The sequence below is a fragment of the Equus przewalskii genome, chromosome 2, assembly GCF_037783145.1.
Source record: "Equus przewalskii isolate Varuska chromosome 2, EquPr2, whole genome shotgun sequence".
NCBI lineage: Eukaryota > Metazoa > Chordata > Mammalia > Perissodactyla > Equidae > Equus > Equus przewalskii.
In genome coordinates this window covers 113720143-113746674 of record NC_091832.1, presented here as the reverse complement: position 1 = coordinate 113746674, position 26532 = coordinate 113720143, and the positions used below count along the sequence as shown (strand labels likewise).

General features: G+C 38.6%; 1 protein-coding gene across 3 annotated transcripts in view; it reads left to right on the top strand.

Annotated features, from left to right (window-relative positions):
* The window catches only part of ALPK1 (alpha kinase 1), a 106285-nt gene that overhangs the window by 19516 nt on the left and 60237 nt on the right, over window positions 1-26532 (top strand). For 2 of the 3 annotated variants that reach the window (XR_011537283.1, XM_070609374.1), the window contains exon 2: window positions 13796-13944. The gene's annotated coding sequence lies outside the window, so the exon portion shown is untranslated. The remainder of the gene's footprint in view (window positions 1-13795; window positions 13945-26532) is intronic. The other variant, XM_070609375.1, reaches the window with a different exon arrangement.

Genomic DNA, 26532 nt, shown 5'->3' with positions numbered 1-26532 from the left:
GATGGCTAACAATGAGGAGAGCTCTAATGCTGCATCAATTTATTTATGGCTAGTGCCAGTATATTATGCATAATCATTAGTAAATCAGTCTTAAATCTTTTCTTCCCTGCCCATAGGGAAATCCCCTTTATGTGTGCGTCTAGGGAGAGGTGACATTACAGCAAAATTAGGTGCCATGAGAGTTGGATCCATTTGCTCATGAAACTTTCTTGTGCCGTTAGAACTTGCTCGAGTGTGATCTTGTGTATGCCACTTCAACTTGATGATGGAGAGCTGCTCTGCACATCCGAATTTAAAAATAGGTCAATCAAATAGCACCTAATTGGGAAGGACAGCTCAGGTCTCATCATCAGTTCATTTTCCATGGCCAGATATTCAGTCTCTACCAGGACCCAACAGTAAAAACCAGGAGATGTTTCTCAAGGAAAATAGTTATTTGTCAAAGAGATATGGGTTTACTCTCAATTCTAGAGGTTGTACTATTATTCTCTTATTTGGGAGTTCCATAGGCTCGATGGTCTGCCGCTGACAATTTGTGTACATTAGATTTCCTGAGTCACAAGATCTAAGCGGCAAGAGTGGCTTATTCTTTAAAGCAAACTCGGTGAAGAATATTCTTTTGCTTTGGGCCTTTCTTAAATATAGAAGACTTATGGTTTATTCAAGAAGTAGGAAGGAGCAACACCAATGGGATGTCATTTTTCCTCTGTAATACTAAAATCCCACCAAATGTGTGTCCTCTTTCTTCACGGAACTGGACACAAGGTGAAGCAAGTCATCTCCCTCTTTGGAGAGGGTACCTCAGTGTCTGCCAGATCTCTAGACTCGCTGAAACATCAGTGAATGAGAAGATCTCTGAACTTTCATGGATTTTTTTCTTATCCTCAGTCACATATGTGTCTTACTGAGGCATCTGACATATTTGCTATTTTCTGACCAAATTATGACAACCAATCCCACCTACTGGAACCAGCACGAGTCCAGAATCTCTGGTAAATGTACTCATGTTAGTAATTTTGACCCAAAGGAGCCATGTTCGTTTCTTCCTCCCTGGTCTAGCATTTCAGAAGTCATTTTCACACATATTCCCCTGGTTTCTGCTCATATAAATTGGAAAAAAATCATGTTTGGGGGGGGGTTTTTTTGCTGTGTAAGCCTGCTCCTCTGGGGATAGCTTGGTCAGACTCTGCTTTTGGCACTTGGCTGCCTCAGCCCTGCCATTTCAAGTGGAAGACACTGACGGTCCATAATTCTTATTTTTCTTTTCCTTTTTTTTCCTCTCTTTCCTTCCCTCTTTCTTTATTCTTTTGAAAAACAACATATATCAGCTTTATTTTTATTTACCTTATTTTATTTTTTAACTTATACAATAAAATTGACCTTTAGTTTGGTCTTTATTTTACAATCTTAACACTGGGTAGATCTGCATAACCTACACACAGTGGGGATGGATAAGAAAGTATCTGGACGATGGAGAGCAGGTTCGCTGACAGAGTGGGTAAAGTGAGACTCAGAACGGTGTCGTTTAGAAACTGGAGAACTGGTTGTTAAACATTTACCACCTCTAAATTTATCCTGTTGGTATGTTTTTAACTAGATTCACTCGAGGGACAGTAGTGCCCCTTAACTGCAGTTTCACTCTCTGTGGTTTCAGTTATCTGCGGTCAACTGTGGTCCAAAAATATTAAATGAAAAATTCCGGATAAAACAACCCAATAAATTGTGCCCCGTTCTGAGTAGCACAATGAAATCTTGCGTCTTCCCTCCTGTCCAGCCTGGGAGGTAACTCATCCTTTTGTCCAAAGGATCCAAGCTGTATCTGCCGCCCGCCAGTTAGGCACTTAGTAGCCGTCTAGGTTATTAGATTGACTGTCGCTGTATCACAGTGCTTGTGTTCAAGGAACCCCTACTTTACTTAATAACGGCCCCAAAGCACAAGAGTAGTGATACTGCCCATTCATACTGAAGCCCAAGAGGAGCTGTAAAGTGCTTCCTTCAAGAGAAAAGGTAAAAATCCTTTACTGAATAAGGAAAATGAAAATCACATGGTGAGGTTGCTAAGGTCTGCAGTAACTTTTATTATGGTATACTGTTATTATTTTATTTTATTTTATTATTAGTTATTGTTGTTAATCTCTTACTGTGCCTAATTTATAAATAACTTTATCATAGGTAAGTATATAGGAAAAACACAGTACATACAGGGTTCGGTACTAGCAGAGGTTTCAGGCATTCACTATAGGGGTCTTGGAATGTAACCCCTGCAGATAAGGGGGTAGAATTGTATGGATGATTTGGGAACAAACGACGTCTTTAAAATAGTTAGTCTTTGAATCCACGAATATTATTTGGTTGGTTGTTCTTCAATTCACATCAGTAAAGTTTTCTTTCCTCTTATAGCTCGAATCCAGTTATTAAATTTATATATAGCAGTTTACATTTTGGAGATATGGGTGGGCAACATCTCTGTCTACTGTAGTTATCTTTTTTCCATCGTCTTGGTCAGGAATTAACAATAGTGTTATGTCAGCCTCATAAAATAAACTGGGAATGTCTTTTATATATTTCTATCCTCTGTAATAATCTTAATATCCTGGAAATCACACATTTCTGAAAGATTTGGTGGAAATTATGATATCATCTGATCCTGGCAACTTTCTTGGAAATAAAAGAAATTTTTTTTCACTTAGTCTTAATTAGATCTTAGATTTTTCTTCGGTTTCAAGAGTATATCAAAATTGTCCTAGGAAATAAACACTTTTATGCAAGTGTTCACATTTTTTAGGTGGATTTGTATATAATAGTCTCATGTTTCTAAAATCTTAACTGTTAACGGTGTTTATACTACTTTTCCCATTATGAAAGGTTTCTTTCTTCTTTTTTCCCATTAGATTTTCCTAAAAACCAAGTTATTGGCCTTTTCAAATAACTACCATTTTGGTTCATGTACTATTTTATAAATCATTATTTTAAAATTTTCGTGTTTCGGGGCAGGCCCCATGGTTGAACGGTTAAGTTCGCGCGCTCTGTTGTGGTGGCCTGAGGTTTCGGATCCTGGGCACGGACATGGCACCACTCATTAGGCCATGTTGAGGCGGTGTCCCACATACCACAACTAGAAAGACCCACAACTAAAAATATACAACTATCTACTTGGGGGATTTGGGGAGAAAAAGCAGAGAAAAAAAAAAGATTGGCAATGTTGTTAGCTCAGGTGCCAATCTTTAGGAAAAAAAACAAAAATTATGTTTATTCACTCCTTCTGCTTCCCTAAGACTTAGTTTGTTGTTCCTTTTCTTTAAGATGAAAGCACAGTTTATACAATTCATTTCTATTATAAAAAATTGTCAAGCTGTGGATTTTGTTCTGAGTAGAGTTTTGGCTTCATCCCCTAAGTTCGAAGACAGATCGGAAAAGGACAGTGAGACGACTTGTGAGCACTACGGAAATTTTCAAGTGGGCTAATTACACATTTAAATTTTTTGTTATTAATTTAGAGCTTTTCTGCATTGCGGTCAAATAATGTTTTCCTTTTGGGCATTTGTGAAGTTTCTTTTGGGCCTACTATATTATTAATTTTTATAAATGTTCGCTAGTAATACACCTTCATGCACTTATTATGAATAAGAGTTGAAGGTATGCAATTTTAAAATTATTTTGATTAATAAGCTATTTTATGTCGTTTTTTATTCTTAAGTATATTCATCCCTAGTGTTTTTTTCTAGGAAGACAGTTTTTGAGTAAAATATCATAGACAATTGTAACCATAGCCCACTCTCGACTTCTTTTCCTACCTTTAGTTAGAAGTACGGGAAGAAGGTGACAGTAAGGAGACGATCAGGAAGAGGCACAGAGAGAATAGGAAAATCGCACAGAGGTGCTTTTATAACTCTTAAAGCGGCACAGACACTGAAGGAGGGACACCGCCAGGAAAGGTATTTGCTAATGTCTGGAGGACTGCAATAAAGTCTTTCAGAGTGTGTTTTACCCTGGAAATGACTGTAGTACAAAAACAAGCAGAGAATTATACTAACTATAAATGAGACTTCTGTCCGAATTTAGGTATGGCCAGCATCAAAGGGAGGGACCGCATGAAAACTTATAGCAAAGTTTTCTTTTAGTTTCTGAAAGTGCCGAAGTGGCCCATGGCAAGAGAAATAATGGGTCACCTGCCTCACGGCTTAGTCACCCCAGAAGAGCAGGCAAAATAATGCCTGCCACATAGTAGGTACGTAACAAATCCAGGCCTATTTGGCTCCAAACTCTGAGTTCTTTCCCTTGTGCCACAAAGCTTTTCTAGCTTAGGCTTATGAAGAAAATGGCTAAACTAAAAAAGGAACGCTATCATGGGCTGTATTTCAACTTGCACACACTTCCAAAAATATTTGAAATTGGCTATAATGAGACACATAGATGTGTCCAGTACTACACCAAGGGTAAAGAATGCGGACCAAGTACTGAAGGACGTGGGTTAGATGGTTTGTACAGGGTTATCTAGGTGAAGGACACCCAGGGAACTGATGACAAAATCTGGCTCTGAGTTTCCCGGAAGTAAAGGCAAAAAGGGACAATAAAGTGAGGTTTAGATCCTCATAATCTAATAAAAAGAAATACACCCGTTCGGCATGAAAATCGAAGTGTCTCCTGCTTTAATCACAGGAGAATTTACTCTGTAGTCTAAGTAAAATAACATTAAGCGGTATGATGGACATCTGCAATAGCAACGTTTACCAAATAATGATTTTCAAAATTACAATGTATAAGCCGATTCTTTTTACAAATTAATTACCATAAAATAAGAAAAACAAGTAAGACCAGTTTTGTTTATAGCATAGCACTTTCCTTTAAAAAAATAATCTAAGCATTATTAAGGGGATATCATCAGTAGGATGATGGACTTGTTTTCCTTTGTTTTTAACTGAAAAATATGACCTTTTCTGCAATGCTGTATAATTTTTAGTTTGTTACACTTTACTGAAATTCAATACTGGATTTTCTATTCTGCGGTTTAGTTGGATACTGTCAGCTGAGTCACCTTCCTCTGTAGTAAAGCAAGCTGCCTATGAATTACTGCATCTAAATGTTTAACATCCCATAAAAATACGAATACAAGCAAAAAGACCTGTGACCTCGCTGAGTCTCTTTCCCCGATTATCCAGGATCAGATTCCCCAGACAGAAGATGTAGTTAGCACTTGATCCTTATCAACGGACCAAAAATACTTGGATAGAGTTCATTTTAATCTTAGTTGAAAAGACTGTGGATAGACACTTAGGAAAAAGTGAAATCAGCATAATTTCTCCTCTTCAAGCGCAGTCCACTTTCAGAGCAGTAGCACGGATTTCAGCCTCCTCATGATTCTCCTTGATGAAAACAGGAGGATTTCACAGCACAGAAAGCAGCGGTTTACAAGGCTACGAGGCTGGGTACAGACGGACGCACAAGAGAAGTCTGTTCATCGTCTTCAAAGTGATGCAGCCATGACACGGCTGCTGCTGTGGCCACATGTAAGACAGCCCGTAGTTCTTTACAGAGGATTAGCCCAGCGCTGGGAGCATTCAGCGCTGGATTTCACGTAGAGTAGGATATGCTAATGAAATGTAAATGTCTACGGCAAACATTGCGTAATATCGCAAACCCTCGAAACTAAGCTTTGTCTGTTGCACAGTGGGAAACCCAACTTTATCATATCAGAAGAAAAAGTATAAAAGAAACGACCTTATACTTTTCTTCCTTAAGTATCTGCTTCTATAAAAAGAGAATTTAAATATATATACATGCATATTTATATTTAAACTAATTACAAAGTCAGTAGAAAAACCAAAGTTCAGTCATTCAAAAATATCTTAACTACATCTATGCCCAGGGGTGGATGTGAAATAATTCATCTTTGTGGAAAAGGATATACATATAACATGGGTTTTTTAAACACTATTTTAGGATTACAAAAGGCTTGCAGGGTTTCCCCCATTTCACCTTAAAATTTTTATTTGCAGTTTTTACGTTTTGTCTGTCTAATGTCCTTCTGCTCAATATTGGAAAATGCTGTATCTTTATCATAATTTTCCATATAGTGCTTTTATACTCCATAGGAAGCCAATATGAGATTTGATCACTTTCTTAAAACTGCATGTGTACTCAATTAATATTAAAGTTATTTTCACAGATCTAGAATTTGAGAACATATTTGGCCTTGGGAAGGTGAATTCATTATAAAGCTGTGATTTGCAACCCATGTAACTGTGTGTAGCATCTTGGAATCTATACACATGGTTCGGAAAGACTGAAATCTCTCCAAAGATTTCATCTCAATTGCTGGGGAATAAAGATCCCAGCAAACACAGTGAACCCAGTGCCTGTGGCTGGGTTTCCAACGCGTGATCTTTCATTAGTTACCAGCATTTCACGACACTCAACCAAGTAGCTTAGGTTCTCTCAGTGTTTGTTGGTCAATGGTGTGTGCGCGTGTTTTATACCTCAGTTTTGAAGGGTTTGTCTCTGTAGACACCGAGGGATGGTCATACATATTCATGAAAGAGGGCTCTTTCCAGGCCCTGCTACCACTGACAAAGCCTTAGCTTGTTTCACACAGCAAGCTGACTGGGCTTGTGTGTGGGGGCTGCATGGCCAGATTAGTGCAAACAGCAAGCCCACTCCTGCTTGTTAGGCCTTGCCTTCCTGACAATTTCCCCAATTGTCGCTTGTGACAAGGCTGTCATTAGGTGATGGCTTCTTTTGGCTATTTTCAGATAAAGATAATTTCCTTAACTTCCATTTTATTTGACAACAAGCAGTTCGGGAGAGAAAGGAAGTGCTTCAGTAGTTTATGGATTAGGGTTTTGTCACTTCAAAGGCATCTTTGATCTAAAAATATGTGCTGTACCAAATTCATTATGTCTTTCCTTAAAGAGCTTTTAAATTTATTGATCTTCTCTTCAATTCTTCTCCTTTTACGTCCGATAATGCTGTGTGAGACGGTAGTGTTGGGAAAGCCTAAGGAGAGAGGAGAAAATGCAGCCAACTGGTCACTTCTGTGGCCACGACAAGAACGGAACAACAGGTGCTTTTGTTTCGTGTCAATTCTCTTCTGAGTCCCTCTGTAGACAAAGGCCCCTCTGCTGTTCATCGCTCCACAGAAGGATGATACGACCCACAGGAGAAGACAAAATTATATTTGGTATTGCAGCCTAAACAAGATAAAACCTTCACAATTTCTATGAAAATTGTGCCGGTAATTGTTTTCATCCTCACCATAGAGTCCACGGGTTTCAAAAGCCAGCAAACGAGGACTGTGGAGAAAGAGCAAGGGACTTCTTTGTGGACCAACAATTTGGCTTCCCCTAGAAGCAATCTTACATTGTGCGGAGGCTCAGCTGGCTAAAGTTCTTATAACGGGATAGTTAGAAAGTCATATGGAGCAGAAAACAATAGGATAAGAATTCCTATGTGAAAATTTGCTTTAGAAACATGTCAGGAGGAATGTTTCCCACTGGGCACTAGGTTCTCTGGTTGGGAAGGCCCACCTGCACTTTTGGTCCTCCTTTGGCTGTTGTTCTGGTTCTAAACAATTGTCACGTGGACTTATTGTGTTTTAAACAACATCTAGGACCAAGGGGTAGTTCACGTCCAAACTGCAATGATTAACCACTGTCTTCTGAAACGTCACACATAGTGACCACACGTTTGGACAGAACAAGCTACTCACTTCCATTTCTGCAGCCAGGAAAAGGAGGTGAGAACAAATGGCTTAATTTCTTTTATTTACTTATGCATTTTTTATTTGTATTATTTTGTTAGCCTCTTAGCAGACCATTTTATACCTTAGAGATATCCAGATGCTTTTGCTAATTAGTGAGTTCATTTTACCAAGTCATAATTTCAAGATCTTATCCACGAAAGGAAATACGTAATTTTATTTTATTTATTTATTTTTTAAGATTTTTTTTTTCCTTTTTCTCCCCAAAGCCCCTCGGTACATAGCAGTATATTCTTCGTTGTGGGTCCTTCTAGTTGTGGCATGTGGCACGCTACCTCAGCTTGGTTTGGTGAGCAGTGCCATGTCCACGCCCAGGATTTGAACCAACGAAACACGGGGCCGCCTGCAGTGGAGCGCGCGAACTTAACCACTCGGCCACGGGGCCAGCCCCATGGAAATACGTAATTTTAAAGTGTGACCTTAGGTTTCTAAAAGCAATAAACATTGTTTCTTTTGAAAAGTCAGTTTTCTGAATTTCCAAAAACTGATAGCACATAATCCCTTTCATTTTGAAAGACTAGTTTAGGGGTTCAGGACTCTACCTATGGGCCCTCAGTACTGCTCTCCATAATGTCAGGATAAAAACAGCCCTCAAAGCAATGTCAGAAGCATTTCCCATGTGTTAGGTTATTTCATCCTTATTAAGAGGTAGATACTTTTATTAGCTCAATTTCACAGATTAGGAAAGTGAGGCACAAAGAAATTCAGTAACCTGCCTGTTGTCTCACATCCAGTAAGTAGTGGACCCAGACTTGGGTACTTTGGATGGAAGCCTCTGGTCTTCATGCTAGAGCCTAGAAGACATAGGGCCTGGAATGCCTAAATAGCCCTCTCCTCATTGCTCCTGGTACTGAACAAGGAAATGTTAGTTCTTGTCTCCCCTCCCATCCTTCAGCTCCCCAGTCCTGGCCACTTGTTCCACACAATCCAAGAAAATGGGATGAAACAGGGCAGGAAGTGGGACAGAAGTGCAAGGGGGACCGTGTCCTCTGCCTGGGTTCATCCAGTTTTCCTTCTGCCTGCTCGTTAAACACAGGAGGATTGATGTGGTAATATCCGATAAATTCAGATGGTAGGGTTCTTGGTTCACTGTGCTGTCTTTTCAAGGAATCCTCCATCACTTGATTAAAGATCTCCGATGTAATTTCTCTGGACTTTGTTTTAACCGGGAAACCTTGATTTCAACTTTGTCATGAAATCAGTAAATACCACATTGGAGGAAGAAAGACGTGGATTTTGAGGAAGAATGTTTTGGGGAAAGATCTCTGTATTGTCCTAGAGTTCACCTGCTTTGTGGCACGTGAACGCAGCACATAAACTAGCAGGCAGCAGCCCCATCAGCCTGCCTTGGAAGAGACGAAAGTAAACCCCGGTCTCAAAGAGACTGCACTGAAACATGATATCAGCTGCCAGAGAGGGCCATCTCCTCCGGTCAAATGAGAAAAATCATATTATCCTCACTGGGGTATACAAATAGCTTGTAAGCCACATTCTCCATTTGAATGATAACAATAAAGTGCTAACCTCGCGGCTGCAGGCCAGCCTGATCCCATCTTCAAACACAAACACTTCTGCCTGGGTTTGGCTGGGGGCTGTGCAGCGGCCTCCCAACCCCCACCTCTCCTCCTCCCTGTTAATTGGCTGAGACCACCAGAATTTGGAGGACACAGATGTCACTGATAGTTTTCCTAGGGAGCACATTCATGCCCATCTGTTGCAGCCTAGAAGGCTGTTCATATATCCACAAGGCCTTCATTTAATTCTTGTCAGAAAGTAATGTAAATCCAGTTTACCTCAGAGGTCGCAGCCGAGATTTATGCCAATGAGCCCCCTGCAATTTACACACACTGTAGTTGTATAGGATGAAAAGAAAGCCTTTCATGTTGGTGCATATTAACAAGAAAGCCTGCCTTCCGAGAGGGGCTTTTTGATGGAGGCTTCTCCTGATTTTAATACAGCCGATGCCAGTTGGTATACCCCACTTTAGAAAAAGGAAAAAAAAAAATCTAATCTTTAAACTAAAGTTTCTTCTTTTATAAGAGGTAAAAGAGAAAGAGAGAAATCCCAGCAAGTGGCTCTGCCATGTCTTTAATTATCCGTTATGAGGCAAAACTCCCCCTAACTTGGGGAAGACAAGAGTGTGACAGCAGAGCGTGTTGTGGCCTGAATTACTGCTAGTTGAAGTCTAGAGAGAATTCAGCTGTAAGCAATTGTCTTTCCACCATGGAAACAGCAGGAGTGACCAGTTGAATTAGTCTCTGACTTTTCAGCTGTCTCTTGCTAGTATATTTAGAGGAAATTATGGAATTTGATTAACCTTCTTTGGACCAGGCTGGGTGGAAATGGATGCATTAGTAAATTGGAGGAGTACGTATGTGATATATACATATATGTTTATAGAATTATTGTATTGGAAGTCTAAGAGTACCTAAAAGGACTTCCATTAATCCCATCTTTCTATGTATTGATACATTGAAATATTCAGGACTGTGTCAGTAGGCTGGAAGGCCAACGGTTTCAAAAATTTCACCCATGGGGTCAAGGTCTTCTGAAAAATCTAAATATGCCCTTATCAAGTATGTGACCTTCTGCAAATTGCTTAATCTCCGTTACCTTCAACCTTCTCATCTCTAAAGTGGGAATAATAAAGCCTACGTTGTAAGGTTTTGCGTCTGGGCTAACTAGCACAGTACCTGAAGTATAGACGTATTTGACCAATGATGCTTTCCCTCTCCAACCCCTCCTTTCGGTGGTGTCTGTGACAGCAAACTGTGGACTAAAAACACTAAACTTAGTTCAAAAACTCTAAGCATTCAAATCATCAGACTACTTTTTCATATTTACAAAATTTTTAGAGAGATGAAGTTGGAGATTTTCTTCCCACAGTTTGGCATTTGTGTTTTAAGCTCTTTCACTTTTTAGTTCTGTAGGAAGTAGAACAATACAAGTGTGCTGCATAGTTTTGGTAAAAGCAGGCACAGCTCCTCTACTCATTCACAGTCGTTGCCCGATTTCCCAAGGCAGTGCTAAGAGGGGGCGTGCTTCTCGTGTGGTATAGACAGTGCTCGTTTACCCGTGCTAATGGCTTTGAAGTATTTGGTATGATTATTTTTGCACCACATTTAACCTTTTGTTTACATTTTGCTTAAGATATTATTGAAATTCGGTTGTGATTTTGAAGCACATACTAACAGGGAAATGCAGCACAGTGGCCGAGAAGTATGACATGATGGGGATGTAGGTGGAACGGGACTCTGACAAAAAATACAATGTGTTGTTGCTAACTCATTAAGCAGACGCTCCAAACGCCCGCAGTCACAGTCTGGCCTTAATTACGGAATGGGATGAAGCAGCAGCTTCCCTTCACAGAGTAGTGGTCGCATGAGGGAACCGAAGCCCAATTTTGTTGGCTGTCTAAACCGGGGACTGGGCAGGTTTAAAATAATTGCTGAATGGTTGTTTCCTGTTTTTTGGAGTTCATTAAGACCATTCCTTTTTGCTTACAGACCTCAAAACAAAATCTTTAAAAATTTTTTATTACGAAAAATTTCAGAAGTGTACAAAAGTAGAGGGGGCAGTATAAGAAATCTAATATACTTTTTTTTTTTTTGAGGAAGATTAGCCATGAGCTAACATCTGCTGCCAATCCTCCTCTTTTTGCTGAGGAAGACTGGGCCTGAGCTAAGATCTGTGCCCATCTTCCTCTACTTTACATGTGGCACGCCTACCACAGCATGGTTTGTCAAGCGGGGCCATGTCCACACCCGGGATCTGAACGGGTGAACCCCAGGCTGCCGGAGCAAAATGTGCAAAATTAAGCGCTGCGCCACCAGGCCGGCCCCTGATGGAACTTTATGCAGCCTCAGTATTTAATGATGTATCGCGAATCTTGCCTGATTTATACTCTTACTTTCTCCCCATCTCCATGCCTCAAATATCAACTTCATATAATTCCATCTGTAAATCTTTCAGTGTTTCCCTAAAAAGATATGAACTCCTTTTTAACATAACCACAGAACTATTATCTTCTGGAAAAAGTAACACTAATTCCTTAATATCATTTATTGTGACTTAATTTTAGCAGTTGGAAAACGGGGACTCTTTTTCTTTTTTTAAAGGAAGTTGATTGTTTGGCTCTCACCTTACAAATTAGTGATTTTGCTTCCGCAACACAACAATTTTGTGAATAGTCTTTTGTGATGACTTTCATGGTGGATTTACATGGTTGGTATGTTTTGTGGTATGTAGTGGTATCTTCCTAGAATGAGATTTTGCCATTTTATTGAAAAATATAAATTGCATCATTATTCTACTCTTACCCCACCTTCAATGATGCATTTGGATAAGTGTTTTCTAAACTTATCAGCGTCAAATGGAATTATACATGGAAGGCCACTATATAAACCGGATGGAAATGACATTGCCCTGGGGTCATGCTACTGACCACTCATTTGGCCCATTCTGTCCCCATGTGGGGTCTTGCAGGTTTTGATATGTGAAATGCTTTTTAAATAAATGTATATTATTTTCCCATTTTGATTTTAGAGCAAGACAAACTTGCTGTGTGAAGCAGTGTAAAGAATAAGAAAGGATTGCATACATAGCTGAAATTTTAAAAAATTACAGTACAGAACTTAATTTTTAAGCTTACTATCATTAAAAAGAATGTTTCACTTAAAGTAATTAATGTGTATTGTAATGGGAAAAATCACTGTGCTCATAAATAATGACCCTGCTTCTCAGTGGACTATTCTGGGGCCTCCTGGGAGGAGCCGAACTTGGTCCCTGTCAGTATTAATCTATAATGCAATCGCCACTGAGACCTCATCAGTTCTTTCCTCCCCCTTCATTGGTCCTTCTGGAATTATATCACAGCATGAATCAGGTCAAAATCAGGATACTTTCTCCCCAGGAAAAACACAGCAATTATTATTTCAGTGCTTTAAAATTTGAGATTCAAGCCCAACAGTTGTTTCTTTAAACAGACCAGAATTTACATTTCTGTCATAGAATCAACAATCTACCAAAGAAATACATCCTGGTTTTCAGTGTGATTATTGGTTTCTTATCCCAAAGGACCCAGGACACAGAGTGGTAAAACCACAGTGGAATGGACATCTAGAAGCTTGGGTCTAACTCTTGCAGATAATCCCTGTCAGTTGCTGTTTGAACTGGACAAATCACCGAACTTCTCACTTTCTTCGAACAGGATCCATGCTCCTTGCTACCTTCCTCATCCTCACTGTGATCTTATAAAAGCAAGATAATCACCCCAATTCTTCTGTGTTCTTTTGCCAAGACCCAATATGCATGCCTTTCCTTCTGTAACAGTGGGAAGGATCCAGTGAATTCTCCAACTTGTCTAACTTTAAGTAAACTCATCCTGTGGGTCGGACTGTGGCTTTGGAATTTTTCTTGGGTTGGGTTACATATTTACTTTACTTCCCAATGAGGTTGTCTCTGAGGGTTGGAACTGTTTATTCTATTTCTTGGTAACCTTTAAAAGTGTCAAGAACAGTATATAATGGATACTCAGTAAATGCTTAACTACCTTTCAGGAGTTTCAAATACAGTACATATTATTTTATATTTTAAACCTCTAAGTTAGTTATGAAGGCCAAGCATTAAGGAAATGGTGGGAAACAAATAATTATTTTTTGCCAGTAACGAGTTTTGTAAAAGCTAATGTATTTCACTGCCTCTTTTGATTTACTCGTTTAAAAAAAAACTTCTGTATCACTGTTAGTTCTATACTGGCAAATATTCCTTCATTAGCTAAAAGCAAAGAATAGAGTTAACACTGAGTCTCAGATCTCCATCCTCCTTATTAGAGAAAGGAGCAAATGAGAGCCCTTCCGCTCCAGGAGCTACCAAAGAAAGTGAGTGAAGTGGCTGAAAAACCATAAAGTTATCCCCCAAATCAGGTGATTGACCCGCTGAGCACATTTGCTCCGTGACTGAGCAGCATTTGACTCAATAACGGAACTCTTACACAAAGTGTAGAATCCTGAAATTCTGAAACTGTCCTCATTTTCCAAGTCAGCCCGATGCAATGACGGCCCGGAAGCTGCCTGCCGGTTACCGCGAGAGCAGAAGTAGGCCTGGCTTCTGAGCAAGTCTTTTTGGCTAGGATGAACCATGTTAAGGACTCTGCATTTGCATATACTGCTTAGGAGCCGCATCAAGAGGTAAGTAAACAAAAACTTAAATGTGCCATCTTTTCTTTATAGACGTTTTTTCCCCCTTAAGATCCCACAGGAGTAGTAAAACCCTGCCGTGCCCGCCTCGTCCTGCAGAGCCCCTTGCCGCTGGGCCCTCTGTAGTGGTCACTGCATTGCAGTGCTTTGGCGTGAGGGTGTCTGCCCCACTGAATGATACGTTTGCCTTTGGGCAGTCGAAGAGTGCGGCTATCCGAGCAATTCTCCGTCACAGTCGCCTGCCACTTGGGGAAACGCAAGTCCACAGTCCTTGTTCCCAGGCCAGCAGGAGGCTCCCTGCCAAGACCCATGGTTGCCAGTGACACCCACACACTATGTGAATCACATGGCCACATGGTGGACTTGCATTATGTCAGCCCGGGAGTGTGGTCGGCCAATCCCGGTCTAGAGGCCGCCCCCAGGGGCCCCGGATATTTTAAGTATGAAACAAGTAAAGAACTTTGTGTGTCTCAGAGTGAAGAAGACGAGGGGCTGGAGGTGTCTCTGATCTGTAATCCAGTGGACGCTCCATTCCTTCCCCACTGCGAGCTCGCTTTTCTGACACCTCAGACAGAGGGGCGGCTGTGTGCTGGAGGCAAACAGCTGATGGAACCAAGGGGCCTGGGGTTAAGGTTTTTTAAAAGCAAGTAAAACTCACATCTTTCTTCCTGCAAATGTCTAACAGGTCATAATATTTCAGTTCTCTAACAGAGTTTCTATTTGTCAACTGAATGTGTATCTGGAGAATTATTCAGGGGATAATCCCATTATGACCTGGCTTTATACGGGAAAAATAGCAAGGACCTGAAGACTTTGCATAGCCAAGCGATTTTCTTCCTAAAAACCATAAACACTGATGAAGCCAACAGGGAAACCGAGTCCAAATAAGGTAAACTAAGGAGAAATTGGATGACCCTTTAAAAAACGAAATTTTATTTCTTGAAAGTTTTATTGATATCAGTAACTGACAGCTATAAAGCACTTACCACGTGCTAGGCAATGTTCTCTGTGTTTTACATATTTTAATTCAATTGATCCTCGTAACACGCTGTGAGATTGGTGCTATGATTGTCCCTTTTTTACGGATGAGGGAACTGAGACATGTTTGCCAAAGGCTGCTCAGCCAGCAAATAGCAGAACTGAAATTTAAACCCAAGAACCCTGACTGCAAAGTGCATGGATTTCATTTGGCTGCCTTTGGATGACTTAGACAGCAAAGCTGCGATTCTTCATATCAATATCTTCATTTTCCTCCCCCAACAATTTCAGAACCCTCTCGTCCCTTTTCTCCAAAATAGACTGCTCCTTTGTGGGCTGTCTCTAACTTCAAAATCTACATGGTTCTTTGCAAAATAACTTTCTTGGCTGTGGGAATTATAAATACAGATTGGGAAATATTTTGTTTCAAAATTAACCTTCATCCTCACATTTGCTGGCATCGTCAAAAGCATATAATGCTTCACAGCCCTGGCAATTTTACATCATAGTATGCTGCACGCCTTTTCCATATACATACCGCACATCGTCTGGACTGGCGCCTACTTCGTCCCTGGAGACAGCAGCTTTGCCATCCTGACTGCAGGTGTAAACAGAGCATTTCGGTTGCCTCCTCTGATGCAGCACAAACTACTCCATTTCTTCATTTAAAGACAGTTCTCTTTTTAAGAAGAACTATGTCTCTTTCAGCAAAGTGATGCTTACTGTGCTTTGCTCCAGAACTTTGATATCTATTTAATGGGAAGCCAACTGTGTTTTGAGGACAAGTCAGAACCCCTGAATTCTTATTGTGATCTCTGCTTGGGTCTTTCAGCAAGTTACTCAACCTCCTTCTGCCTCTTCACACCTCTTCATGGCTCAAATTCTTTACCTAGAGTTTGGGTGAATAATAGCTGCTTCCCAGAGGATACTCCTCAGATTAAAGGCCCTTCAAAGTTTATAAAATAATTTTTCCTGCTCTATGAATGCTTTCCAGTATGATGACGGCTCTGGATTTAGGGACATATGGAGTCAGTATATGTGAGTACTCTTCTCTCATTTGGGATGCAGAAATGCAAAGAAAACTCTCCTGGGAGGACCATTTGGAAGTCATAAGTACAGGGGCCTTGAGCAGGACCAGATGGCAAGCTTGACTCACCTTGACCTGAGATGTGGCTCTTCTAGCCATGGGGGCCCGACTCATAGTTCGTCAGATGTCACCATGGCTGATGGAGTGGGTAACCGTAGCCAGAGAGAATGAGCAGCCGTCCCCTCACTGATGGCCCTTTCTTTTTCCTCTTCTTTCTTCCTGAGGCGGGCAGGTAACCCATTCGTGACCCGGAACACTCTCATTGCACTTTCTTGCGCAGTCAAGTTTGATAAACAGGTTCAGCTGCTGGGGACTGGAGAGGGTGGGGCCCAAGGGGGAGAGAGACTGAGGGAAGGGACAGCTTTGGCCTCTGATCTCTCATTTTAACAAGGTGTGGCCCTCAGCCTGGAAATCTTGATGTGAAAGAGCCATAGCAAAGAACTTCATTTTCACTTATAGAATTCCCTAAAATCTGTTTTTCTTTTTTCAAAATCGTAGCACACTCCTTCATTTTCTTTATAAATGGAATGAAAAGATAAATTGAATTTCTTGGCAATCTAGTGTTTGTTAAACCAATACTTCAAACTGCCTGTCTCATCAATTATTTCAGTAGCCTCTGCTTATTCATGGATTCCCAACACAAGGTGAGGCTCTCCTCCTTGAAATCTCTGCTCCCCTCAGTCCCCAACTAGATTTCTTTTCCTGGCTTTCACCTTCAACTATTCCAGATCCTACCCCTTGAGAAATCACTGTGCAAGTGCCCCTCCTTGCTCGGAAATGCTCTGTCTTTTACTGTCTCTCAATGGAATCACTGCTTCCAATCTTAAGGGCAGGAACTGATATTTATTACCTATTTTGCAATACTCCTAGATATTGATGCAATACTCCTTGACTTGGCTTTCCATTTTATCCTTTTTAATTTTTTCGTTAAATGTCGGATAGATAAAAATTATAAAATAGATGTAATACACACAGAACATGGTGAATACCCACAGATCAACCAATTTAAGTAAAAGGATGTACCACTTACTTTGAAGTCTCTGGTGTGCACACACCTCCCTCCCGTCTTCTTCAGTCTCCCCTCAGTAAGTCCACCATTCTGAATTTTTAGTTCATCATTCCCTTACTTTTCTTTGTAATTTTACCATATATATTTGTACCCTGTAATAATATTAATATTATTATTTATTAATATTATTATTAATAATAATATTGGTTAGCTATGAATAATATTGTTTATACATGTATTCGTCTGTGACTTGCTTTTTATATTTCTTTTTTTTTTTTTAAGATTTTATTTTTTCTTTTTTCTCCCCAAAGCCCTCCGGTACATAGTTGTATATTCTTCGTTGTGGTCCTTCTGGTTGTGGCATGTGGGATGTTGCCTCAGCGTGGCTTGATGAGCAGTGCCATGTCCGCGCCCAGGATTCGAACCAACGAAACACTGGGCCACCTGCAGCAGAGCGCGCGCACTTAACCACTCGGCCATGAGGCCAACCCCAGTGACTTGCTTTTTATATTTCTAAGATTCATCCACGTTGTTATACATAACTGTAATTCATTCATTTATTTGCTTATTCTATTCCAGTGTCTGAATATACTTCAATTTTCTAATCCATCCTCCCATTGATGGACATATGGATTGTTCCCTTTTGTTTGCTTGGTATTACAAACTGTGTCACTGTGAACATTCTTATGCATGTCCCCTAGACACAGGTCTAAGAGTTTCTCTAAACTAGAATATATATCTAAGAGAAGACACTGGGTCATACTGTGTGTGCATCTTTGATTTTACGGGAAAATGCCAAACTGTAGGATCCAACAGTGGTGGATGGGATTAACTAACCCTGACTGTTCTTGACAATTGTTATTCAACTTAAAATTTTTTCCAATCAAAAAGTTGTGAATGGAGGCCGGCCTGGTGGCGTAGTGGTTAAGTTTGTGTACTCCACCTCGGCAGCCTGGGGTTCATGGTTTCGGTCCCCAGGCGCAGACCTACACACTGCTCATCAAGCCATGCTGTGGCAATGTCCCATGTACAAAATACAGGAAGACTGGCACAGATGTTAGCTCAGGGACAATCTTCCTCAAGAGACTGGCAATGGATGTTAGCTCAGGACCAGTCTTCCTCACCAAAGAAAAAAAAAGATGTGAATGGTTTTTCATTGTAGTTTGAATTTGTATTTCCTGATTACTAATGAGGGTGGACACTTTTCGTATGCTCATTGACCATTCATGCTTCCTTGTGTGAAGTGTCTGTTCAAGTCTTTTGCTCATTCTTTTTCTTCCATTTAGTTGGTCCTTTTCTCATTGATTTACGGGAATTCTTTATATATTCTAGATGGAAATTCTTTTCCAGTTACTCATGTAACAAATACTTTCTCCTAGTGTGTTACTTGTCTTTTGCTTTCTTTATGGTGCCATTTTACTAATCAGAAGTTCATCTTTCCAATTAATTACATATATCAATCTTTTCCTTTATGACTTGCTTTTTTTGCAAGTGTTTAAGAAATTCTTGCCTAACCAAAGGCCATGAAGATATGCTTTTTTAAGTATTTTCTTTTAGAAGTTGCATAGTTTTGTCTTTCACATTTAAGTCTTTAATCTTAGTAGTATTGATTTTAAAATAACAGTTGACTCAATGCCGTATACTGAGCTCTGTAATAAATCAAGTTTCCCTGTGTATGTGGGTCTCTTGCTAGACTCCGTCTTTTATTTAGAAGGTCAGTTTGTCTATCCTAGTGTCAATAGCTTTTGTATCATTTAATGTAATTTTATACTAATTATTGACACCTGGTGTGACTCTCTCTCTCCTCCCTTGTTATTTTTCATTAGGAATGTCTTGATTATTCTTGAACTTTGTTCTTCCACCTAAACTTTAGAATCGTCTTGTGAGGTTACACACAAAGATGTGCAAAGACACTCAGAGCTGTTGAGATTTTGAATGGAATTACGTTAAAGAAAGATTAACTTGGGGAAAATCCATATGTTAATAATATTGAGTTTTCCAGGCCATTAACGTGGGATACCTCCTCATGTATTTAGATTTTCATCAATGTCTTTCAATGAAGTAAGTTTTATGATATCTTTCTAAAAGTTTTGCATATTTATTAGAATTATTCTTAAATACTTTATATATACATAAATGCATATATATTATTTTTTATTATAACAAAATTTCATTCCATTGTTAATGGTATATTTTTATTCAATTGCATTTTTTAGCCATGTTTTTGCTGATTTCAAGGATATTTTGCACAAGGTTGGATGTATTGGCTCACTGAATGTTTGGTAAAATTTTGCTGGTAAAAGTATATGTTCCTGGTGTGTTTTCTGAAGATTTTTCAACTACTGATTGAATTTCTTTAAGATTATAAGATCATATGTGTTCTGTTTCTTCTTGCTTTCTTTTAAGTAAGGTATATTTTTACAGGAATTGCCCATTTTATCTAAGTTTTAAAATATATTCGTATGAAATGTTTCTAATATTCTCTTATTAGCTTTTTAAAAATCTCTACAGCATCTGTAATGCCTCCCCCAAGATTTCTAATTCTGTTTCTATTTATTTCTCTTTATCTCTCAATCAAATTTGCCAGTAGTTTGTCAATTTCATTGGTCTTTTGAAAGAATTTTATTTTGTTGATCTTCCTATTAATATTTGGTTTTTGATCTCATTGATTTCTATTCTTACCTTTATTTACTTTCTTATACTTTCTGTTAGTTTATTTTTTCTATTCATTTCCTTACTTTTGGTTATGTGAGCTTAACTCATTAACTTTCCATGTTTTTTTCTCTGTTATAAGAATTTAGGCTTTAAATTTCCTTCTATATTCCACTTTAACTGAATTCCACACCTTTTGGTATATAATTTTTATCATTCCATTATAATATATTCTAATTTTCATAATGGTGACTTCTTTGACCTGTTAGTTATTTAGAAGAGTATTTCTTTTTTTTTAATTCTAATTTTTGTTTTTATAGCAGTGACACTGTATTATAAGATTATATAACTTTCAGATGTACATCATAATATATTTTGAATTCTGGGTAGATTACATCATGTTCACCACCCAAACACGAATCACAATCCATCACCACACATGTGCCTAACCACCCCTTTGCCCCTCCTTCCCCTCTGGTAACCACCAATCCAATCTCTGTCTCTATGTGTTTGTTTGTCGTTTTTATAGAAGAGTATTTCTTTTTTTTTTTTTTTAACCCCCCCCCCCCCCGTACATAGTTGTATATCTTAGTTGCAGGTCCTTCTAGTTGTGGAATGTGGGATGCTGCCTCAACGTGGCCTGACGAGCGGTGCCATGTCTGCGCCCAGGATCCGAACCCTGGGCCGCCGCAGCGGAGCGCGTGAACTTAACCACTCGGCCACAGAGCCAGCCCCTAGAAGAGGATTTCTTAATTTTCATTTATATAAGGATTTTTCTAGTCATCTTTTTTGTTATTGATCACCAACTTAATAGCATTTTGGCCATACAATGTTATCTGTATATATTAATCTTTGAAATTTGCTGAGGTAGCTGTTAAATTCTTATAAAAGTTCCAGGTGTGCTTGAAAATAATGTATATTCTGCTATTGTTGGGTATGTTCCTTCATAAACATCTGTAAGATCAAGTTTGTTTGTTAATTGTGTTGATCAAATCAATTATATCATTACTCATTTTTTTTTTGTCTGCTTAATCTATTAGTTTCTAAGTGAGGTGTGTTAAATTTTCCAATATGATTATGTATTTACATGTTTTTCTTTATGATTCCTTCAATTCTTGTTTCATATACACTGAAGTTATGCAACTAGGTGCATACAAGTTTAGAACTGCTATACCTCTCTAGTGAAATGAACCATCTGTCATTGTAAAGGGACTTTTTATCTCTGCTAATGCTTTTTGTATTAAAGTCTATTTTGGCTGATATTGATAAAGCTATCTATCCCAGCTTTCTTTTAGTTTTTTTTCTGGTGTATCTTTTTCCAGCTTATTCTTTTAATCTTTCTGTATTCTTATGCTTTAACTAAATCCATGTAGCTATTTTTTTAATCTAGTCTATGTCTTTTTTACTGTAGCATTTTGTTCATTTATATTTATTGGAATTACTGATATATTTAAATTTATTTTCACCATCTTATTATGTGCTTCATATTTATCCTAACACTTACTTTTTTATGTTCCACTCTGACTGAATTCCACACATTTTGATATGTAGTATTTGTCATTCCATTATATTTTCTAATTTCCATAATTATGATTTCTTTGACCTGTGAGTTATTTAGAACTTTATTTCTTAATTTTATTTTTTTGTTGTCTTCTTTTAGATTGTTTTGTTTCTTTTCACTTTTTTCCTTCTACTAGTTTCAAAGTTATATATTTTATTTCAACTTTTTGGGATTATCTTAGAAATTTTATCACAGTCTAAAGTTAATGTCTCCCCTCCTCCTGACCAATTCAAAGACCTTAGAACACTTTAAGGTCAATAACTCTCCTCCTGACATAAACGTTGTTTGTGTTTGTCTGTGTATTTTTTTTAACCCATAAGACATTGTTATTGTTGTAGCTTTATGTAATCAATGTTTGTTTATATTTTACCAATAACTTACCACTTTTGTTGTTTACTATTTCTCCTTGAATCTCAGACCCTTCATCTGCGATCACTTTCCTTCCATCTAAAGTATATACTTTAGAGATTTGTTTAGTAAGGGACAACTGATGTTTATTTTTAAGTATTTTTATTTTGCAGAGTTTACCCCCCAGCATGTTGAAGATATGCTTTCATTGTCTTCTAGTTTTCCATTGTTGCTTTTAGGTAGCCAGCAATAAATCCATTGTTATTTCTTTGAAGGTAATCTGTCTTTTCTCTCTGGCTATTTTAAAGATCTTCTCAAGTCTTTGGTGTTCCCTAGTTTCATTATATTTCTAGATATGGATTTTTGTTTATTTATCCTGCTTGGCGATTATGAGTATTTTGATTATTGTTTTTCTTCTGTTTTAAAAGTTCTTAGTCATTATCTCTCCAAACATTTCTTCTGCTGCCTGCTCTTCTTCCAATCTAGGACTCTGATTAGACATATGTTAGGCCTTTTCCAATAATCTCCCCTGTTTCTTAACCTCTCTTTTGTATTTTCCATTCTTTTGTCTTTTCTGTTGCATTCTAGGTGATACGTTCCAATTTATCATCCAGTTCAAAAATTCTATTTTCAGCCTGAGCTATATTTTGTCAAATATATCCAATTCATTGAATTTAACATTTTTAATTATTATATTTTTTATTCCTATAAATTCTTCTAATTCTTTTTCAATCTGTTTGTACCTTTTTATAGTTTCTTGCTCTTTATTCATACATTCAAAATACACTTCCAGTTCAAAACACGTATATTTTATAGTCTATATCTGATAGTTCCATTGCCTAAAGTCTCTGTGGGTCTGATTTTACCATCTGTTGTTTCTGCTTCCACTCATTGCTTCTTCTTACCTTGTGCATTTTGTGAGCTTTGACCAGGAGCTCGTATTTCTTAGTATTTTATAGGTGGGAATTATTTGAAGCTTGGATTGAAGTCAGATTCCTTTAGAGGAGATTACGTTTCATTCCACCAGTTGCCTGAGAAAAGTAGAACATAAGATTATTTTAAAATAACTTACTTTAAAATAATCATCAACTAGAGGTTTTGTGGACCATGTGGCATCACATTCTCAGGAAAAATTTTTCTTTTCCTCCATGAAGTAGCATGTTTTGCCACAGGCAGTTTTCCTGGGAAGTTGGGGGAGACAATGAGGATTTATTTTTAGCCCACACTTACACTGTAGTGCAACCTTTTAGGATCTCAGTTTTATTCAGGGAGGCAGTCTCCTCTTATACTTCCCACCTTGGTAGGCCTTTGGTTTTATTTCTGATCCTCCCACACTCAAAGATAGTGAAAACCAAAGTTTCAGCACACAGTGTTTGGCAAATACATTCAAGGAAGATGCTAGCTTCTGTGTTGGTTAACTTTCTGGGTTCCAGCTTTTTTTTTTTTTTTTTTTTTTGCTGAGGAAAATTCGACCTGAGCTAACACCTGCTGCCAATCTTCCTCTTTTTTTTTTGGTATGTGAGCCACTGCCACAGCATGACCACTGACAGATGAGTGGTGTAGGTCCACACTTTGGAACCAAACCCAGGCTGCCAAAGTGGAGTGCACTGAACTTAACCACTAGGCAACTGGGGCTGGCCCTGCGTTTCAGCTTTTACTTGGTTTTTGTCTTCTGAGTAGTCCTTCATGTCTTGCCATTCCATTGATGCATTTTAGAGGTTTTTAAATGCTTGCCCAGCATTCTCAGTTGTTTTCAGCAGAAGTGTTGGTCAGGGCTTATGGTCTTCCATACTGTTAGAAATAGAAGTCTACACTTTATGTTTTTGGTGACTTAGAAGTTGCCTTCTCCTTCTCCCTTTTTATGCAATGTTAAAATGCTAACAAATGGCTGTTACCCAAAAATATCTATTCAAGCCCCATAGTTGTTTTACTCTCCAATCAGATTTCCCTTTCTCCTTTTGTTTCTCCACTTCCACCACCAATCAGTACAAGAGACAATAGGGTCAGAATTTGTCTGTGGTTGCTCAGGGGAGGATGAAAGGGTGCAAAAGGTTGGACTGTCATTGCTGGGGTCTGATTGAAGAAACATCTTCTTGTCCTTCTATATAGGAGACCAGAATACATTTTCTCACAAAAACAATATGATAAGTGATTTTGAATGTAGATAAAAACTTATTTTTAGTATAATTATTCATGTACATATGAATTAAATGAGCTCTGTGAGCTTGCTTATAAATATAACCAACCATTAATTGAATTCCAATAAAGATAACTTAAGTTGAGCTTTTGGAATATAATTGTAATTGTAATATGCCTTCTATAGTTCATTTTTTATGTGTTTATCTTTTATTCCTCTGATTATATTGTAAACTCCTTGATAGTACAGACCATCTCTTATACTTCTTTATGCTTGCCCACATCTTCATGCTTAGGGATTCTGACTAGCTTGCTGGTGGATATTACAGAGGTGGCAGCCGGTAGACCATGGCCTACCTTTGGAGTTCTTTTATTTTCTCTCATTCACCCCCTAATAGAGGGACTAATTGTCCAGTGAAAAAAACACAAAGGCCAAAAGAAATGGGGCTTTGAATAATCTCCTGATTTCTTTATTTTTAATGATGGCTGATTTATCAATTGTCCTATATATAGCTCAGCCACTCAGCTAAATTCTGGGTCATCAATAAAACTAAAGCATACATATGTCAAAATCAAATACAGAATGTATGACCACATGGCCGTTCGGCTGTGTGTGTTCGTGTGTGTCTCAGGGAGTGCATAATTCTACTTTGCGGGGTGTCTAGTGTTATTCTGTTGTCTGTATGTTTGATTGCTTTTTCTGGCCTCTTTCTATTTGACTTTTAAGAAAATATATATGAGGGGGACTTTAAAATAGAAAAAACGATCCATAGATTACAAAAAGTATTGGGAAACTTCCATTATTCAATTTAGAAATAATGTACAGCTCACAGGGTGCCACAGTTCAGGGGGGCAAAAACTGATATGTGTTGAAATTGAAAATGATTCTTTCACAAGTGAAGCTGACCAAAATTTCCAGCAGTCCTGTTGCCTGAAGGAAAATTTCCTGGGCTCCAGCCTCTGTTATGCTAACAATGAAGCATACAAGTCTGGACAGATGGTTGGATTCCAAAGTGTTTCTCATGTTACAGTATTTTCTTCCTGTTGTCTCTCCTAAATTCTACAGGGAAAGGGGAAAATGCTATAACTTTCAAAAGTATAAAGAATATCATCTTCAGTACATTCTGGGGAGTCACAAGTACCAAACATTAATTACTGTGGACATTCTTCTGCCCTTTTAAAAAGACTTTCTTGGTTAAAGTCTGATTGCTTATTTTGGACAGTGTGATTTATCTTCCTTACTTTCTTTATTGCTAGAAATACAAAATATAAGATGTATTTATGTCTTTCCCTAGAAGATCTCTTCTATGATCCCTGTCCCAAAGTAGCATCATCCATTGGGTTTTGAGCTTTGGTGAGGCAGAAATTTGGGATTTATCCTTAAGACCACTCATATCCACCAACACCAATACTGTATTTGCTCCCCCAAACTGCTCTCAAATCTGTCCAATTTTCCCTTTCTCTAATACTATCGTCCTGGTCCAAATTCCTGATATCTCTCACCTGGATTATTGCAATAAGTACCTAACAGATTCACCCACAGTCACCAGACACCCTCTTCCTCCCACCTCCAGTACATACTACAGCCAAAACAGAAGGATCTTTTCCAAATGCATATCTAGCCGCGTTACTCCTGCTTCTAGTAGTTTCCTAGCACTCTGAGGGTAAACACAAAATTTCTCACCTGGCATGCAGGGGCCTGTACAGCCCCTGCCTACCCCTCCAACCTCACTGCCTATCAATTTTCTCCTTTTATCTCTAGTTCAGCCGCCCTGGCCTTCTTTCATTCCTTCTGTGGTTCCTTCTATGTTAAGGCTGTTCCCCACCATTTTAAGTTCATTAAGCTCTGTTCCTCTTTCAGACCTTAATTCAGGTGTCACATCCTCGGGGAAAGGCCCCTTGACCTGCCCCAGCCTTACCCAAATGGTTAAGTCGAGTCCTGTCCTTTACCCTCACAAAACCACACATCTTCTCTCTCTTTCACAGCACTTCGACAAAAGGAAGACATTTATGATCTGGTACACCAGGAATTGGGGTTTCAAGTGAGGAAACAAAAGCAAAGATGTATATTTGTTTAGTAATCAACCTCTAAGATTCAAGCCAACATTTCTAAACCACAGAGAAAACTATATCTAAAAGTATTATGCTTGTGTTCTCAAAAGAGCCAGGAATTTTGCAGTAAATAAATGCAGCAGTAGACAACCTAGTCTATCAGGACAGCTTTGAGAACGTAATTGAAGACCTGGAAGGATCTTAACAACGGTTCCCACCAACCTCTCAAACAACAGATGGGAAAAGTGAATCTCAGAGGTGTCATAAATAGTACAAGATAGAGAATGAAGTGGAATTAGCCCACAAATGTCTGCTGAGCACTATTATGTGTACTAGTATTCCTGTTTCTAGGTTCTCTTTTCGTTACTACATACTGTCTCTGCTTAAAACATTTATAGAAACGGAGCAGTTAAAGTTTATTTCAATTTGCCAGTATAACAGAAGACTGCTTCCTACCTTAGGAGGATGATACAGAACCAGTAAAACATTCCTATAAGCCTCTAGACGGATGGGTGATGTGCTGTTAAAATTATATTATAATGCAGTTTTATTCCTTTGTGCATGAGCTCTTCTTATTTTCTTATTCTACCTCTCTTTCTATGTGAAGTCCTAAAAAAGGATCCCAGGAATGAGAATCCCCTTCTCACTCTAATTTAGGATTTGAAGAAAAATGAGTGTCCCACTCACCCACACTTGTCCCAAGCAAAGTTTATTCTTAACCTTCTCAACAACCAACTGCATTTCTCAGTCTCCACA